Below are 4,601 nucleotides of genomic sequence, written 5' to 3'. Positions count from 1 at the left end.
CCCACTGCCAGAGGGCAGGGAGAGATGGGAGATTGGGAAGGAATTGCTGGCTGGGAGGGTGGGCAGGCCCTGGCACAGGTTGGGCAGAGAAGCTGTGGCTGCCCCTGGATCCCTGGAAGTGTCCCAGGCCAGGTTGGACGGGGCTTGGAGCACCCTGGGCTGGTGGAAGGTGTCCCTGCCCATGGCAGGATGATGGATGAGCATTAAGGTGCCTCCCAACCCAAAGCAGTCTGGGATTCTGGGATTGTGTACAGGGCAGGAACAGGCAGGGCCAGCTCCCAGGAGCCAAGCACAGCCCTGCTCCTGCAGTGCCATGGCACACCTCAGCCCCTGGTGGAGCTCAGGCTGTTCCAGCCTGCCCCAAAGCAGGCAGTGGGAGGATTTGTCATCTTTAAGTACCAAAGTGAAGTCATTTTCTCACTGAACTCCGTGGCCCTGCACATCCCCCTCCCTCACCTTTGCCAAAAGGGTTGTTGTTCAAGGTGACATTTAAAGCGTCACTCTGATGTCTCTGCTCTCTGAGGTGGCACACACAAGTCACATTTCTGGGAGTTATTTAACAAATCTCCCTGTGAGCTCCTTCCCCTACGGACAAATCACAGTTTTTAGTGTTTGTTTCAAATCAAACTTGGTATTTGACTTTTTCCAAGAGGTTTCTATCCCAAAGATGTCACTCACCCCTGGGGTTATTCTTCCAAATAAGGGCACTTCCAGTTTGCTCCCAAGCCTGGAACAGGATGTTAGAAAGGATATAACACTGTTGCCCCTCTGGGACTTGTGGGGATTGAGAAAACCAGTTAATGTGTGGAAAACAATATCTGTGGTTTAACAGTAGCAGGATTTCTAAGCGAGCAGGATGGTCCAGCCAGTGCAAACTAATTCTCATTTCCTCTTTCTTCCACAGTTCCTGAGCAAATCTCCCACTGCTCCACAGCCCTTCTTTCCGCTTCCACAAGAAGAGCATCTTCTTTATGACAAGCTGACTGTCATTCCAGGAGATTCCCAGAATGCCAGGGATGAGGCTGAGGATGAGTCCGAGACACCGGAGCACCCTCAGGGCTCTGAGCAAGGAGATTCCGACTCAGGAGTGGGAACAGCTTCAGGGAAGACCTAAATGCTGCCTTGGAGAAGGAAACAAAGGGACTGCTGGGTTTATCTCCTCATTGCTCCTTTCTTCTGACAGTGAAAACCCACAGACAAAGATGACCATGAGCACAGACAGAATAATTTTATTTGTTTTTTCAAGTACAAGGAACTTGGCTGTAAATGAGGAACTAAACAATACACAATTTTTGCCACTGCTGGTTGTAGCTCCCTAAGGAGTTGTGGCAATACCTGGCACTGATTATGACATTAAAAAGCAATTTTCATATATATATATATATAAAATACTAGTTAACTCTGATGAACTATTTATTGCAAAAACTAAGAAAAAACATTTGTAAAAGAAAAGCATATTTTGTAAAGAAAGACCTGATTTATTTTTTCTAATGAAAAACTGTATGAGTTTTTAAGGATGTCCCAGGAGGCATCATCCTTCTATTGAATTGTGTTCTACCTGCTGCAAAATTGCGAAGTTTTTAGGATGGGATGAACTGAAGTCTGTGGAAAACTTGGCAGCTAAAGGGGGAGTTAAATTAGGTTTGTTTTATTTATATATTGATGTGTTTTCTTAATTAAAAAAAATGTTGATCTGGGGAGCTGGGACTTCCTGGACACAAACCAGCCTCACCTGCCCAGGGTTATAGCCAAGGTTATATAAATGTTTACATAAAGGTGATACCCAGCACTGGGGCAGAGAGTGCCATTAACTGGGGTTTGTGTGTTATTGCCTCAAAATGAGCGTGAAAAATTAAAATCTGTCAGCAGAAGGAACTTACCACGAGTGAAGTGTGTCTGGGTCACTCCTCCAAGGGTGCAAGTCCTGGAAGTGTCCAAGGCCAGGCTCTCAGGATGCTGCTTCCTCTTCCAGCACAGCCAGCCCTGTGGGACAGGGAGGATTTGTCCCCACACTTGGGGTGTTTGACTTGTCTTTGGTGAGGAACGGGGGGTCTGTTAAAGCAAGGGGGCTGAAGGTCATGTGAGCTCATCTCTAACCTCCTGTGTCATCCCCAGAAAGCCTTCAGAGGGTGAATTCCAAAATGGATTGGAATCAGCCTGGAGAAGAGAAGGCCCTGGGGAGCCCCTAGAACCCTTCCAGCCCTTTCCCAGAGCAGGGACACCTTCCACTGGCCCAGTTTGCTCAGAATCCCATCCAGCCTCGCCTTCAGCACCTCCAGGGATTCAGAGCTCCTAAAAGCAGTCCTGATGTTTTTCTTCAGGCTGACCTGCAGTCAGTTTGATTTGCTGCAGAAGCCTTCTTGTCCCCAAGCAAGTCCTTCCAGGAAATCCTCTGCAGGTGAGAGGCCTGTTCTCCAGCCCCAGCTTCCCTGAGAGGCACGAAGGAGGCCTGGGGACAAGGTGGCCTCTGGTTGTGCCCACACGGGCTGTGTGGCCCCACAGGCCCCCCTGGTGCCTCTTCAGAGGACAGTAATTTAGAGGAGAGTTAATCCTGAGCTGAGCTTGTGGAAACCACGATGGCAATGGATCAATAGACCAGGTGAACCGTGTCAGGGTTTAAACAGTGCAGGTGGAAGCTGCTCCCTCTGGCATGGAGGGTCCTGGCAAAGGGAGGAGGAAAACAGACCAATCTGAAGACCTGGGAGTTATTGGAAAGCCATTTCCAAATGTACCTGCTGAATTGCAGAGCAGAGAAGAATGGTTAAGGAAGAGGGAGATGGGAAAAACTGGGAGAGAAGTCTGGGCTTGTGGAGAGCAAAACAGATCCTAGAGGAGGGCAGTGAGGGAAGGCAGGGGGGGAAGGAACAGTTCAGCCAGTTCCAGCCAAGGGAGGGGAGGGAGAACTTCAGGGACAAGGAGAAACCAGAGCCCAGGACCAAGCAAGGGACCAGGGCCACCCTCCAACTCCACATCCTTTACCTCTCCAGATTGGTAACTTCGGTGTCCTCCCTGCCCAGCAGGTCCTGGAGATGCTGGGAAAGGCTGGCTGGCTGCCAAGACAAATCCAGGAGTCCCACTGAGCAGCAGAGCCAGAAAGGCTTTCAGAAATACCCATCACGAGCTGTAGAAACGGCTTTTAAATTGCTTCTTAACCAGAAGTTCAGGATAAGGATTTGTGGTAGCGATTCATGCCTTTTTTCCTGAGGGGGGGTTGGACAACAGCCATTAATTACTTGGCAAAATGGCATTTTCTCGGATTCTACAGTTATTGAATAAGTGCAGAGGCTCCTTCCCTTGATCCTGTGCTGCTGTGAAAAGAAAGGTGGGAAGAGCTGTTTTCCAGGAAGAACTGGGAATAACCCCCTTGCAGAGGAAAGCCCACTCCAGCAGCAGGACCTGCATCGGGGGCACCGGGATTTCACCCTGGAGAAAGCACCAGAGCAGAGAAGGAGTTTAATGACTCCCAGTTCTTCCATTTTCCCATCACTCAAACCTCACCTCTGATTTCTATTCCCTTCTCTCTGCTCCTCTTGTTTATGTGACGCCCTTTGAAACCACACTGGAAGTTCCTCAGAGCAGGGACTTTCTTTTCCAGTCTGTGTGAGGAACGTGGTGACAAAGATGATTGAATCTCACCAGGAGCTTTGCACAGGGGCTGGATTTTCAGCCCTGCTGACCTACAGGTGAACCCAGGCCCTGGAACTCCCCCAGCAGAGCACAGCTTGCTGACCATAATGGAATTTCAGTCTGGAGAAGAGAAGAACCCAGGGAGACCTGAGAGCCCCTCCCAGTGGCCTAAGGGGCTCCAGGAGAGCCCCTTGAGACAAGGGCTGGAGGGACAGGACAAGGGGAATGGCTTTAAGCTGAAAGAGAACAGATTTAGATGGGATATTGGGAAGGAATTGCTGGCTGAGAGGGTGGGCAGGCCCTGGCACAGGTTGGGCAGAGAAGCTGTGGCTGCCCCTGGATCCCTGGAAGTGTCCCAGGCCAGGTTGGACGGGGCTTGGAGCAGCCTGGGCTGGTGGAAGGTGTCTCTGCCCAGAGCAGGGGTGGAATTAAATGATCTTTAAGGTCCCTCCCAAGCCAAGCATTCTCTGAGTCTATGACTCTAAATATTATCTATGAAGATGAAAGTTGAAGATACATTCCAATGCAGCATTTTGAAGGTATCAGGTGGGTCTCCACAGGCTGTAAAAAGATTGGTGACAGGCTCTGCACATTCTTCCAGCCTGTTTGCTGCAAATTCTGGCACCTCTGTCCTTCAAAACCTCATCACAGGATCACGAAGGCTGGAAAGGCCCTTCAGGATCATCCACCGTCCTCCAGCACCACTGGAGTCACCTCTAATCCACGTCCCCAAGGGCCACATCCAGACACCTCTGAACACAGAGACAGGGACTCCTCCACCTCCTTGGGCAACTTATTCCGATGCCTGACCAGAAAGATAATCCTTCCTGCTCTTCAGCACAGGTAAGGCCTGTGGAGAGCTGGGCCCAGTGCTGGGAACAGTCCTGGGAGGACAAGAAACACTCTCTGTGAAGGCAGATGATCTTGTGTGGGCTGGGAAAGGAAGTCTGAGGGCATCATAATGTGACAGGCTC

This window comes from Empidonax traillii, unplaced genomic scaffold (genome assembly GCF_003031625.1).
Source record: "Empidonax traillii isolate 1590-97213 ecotype Southwest subspecies unplaced genomic scaffold, ASM303162v1 scaffold2139:size67343, whole genome shotgun sequence".
Taxonomy (NCBI): domain Eukaryota; kingdom Metazoa; phylum Chordata; class Aves; order Passeriformes; family Tyrannidae; genus Empidonax; species Empidonax traillii.
This window is presented reverse-complemented; position numbering follows the sequence as displayed.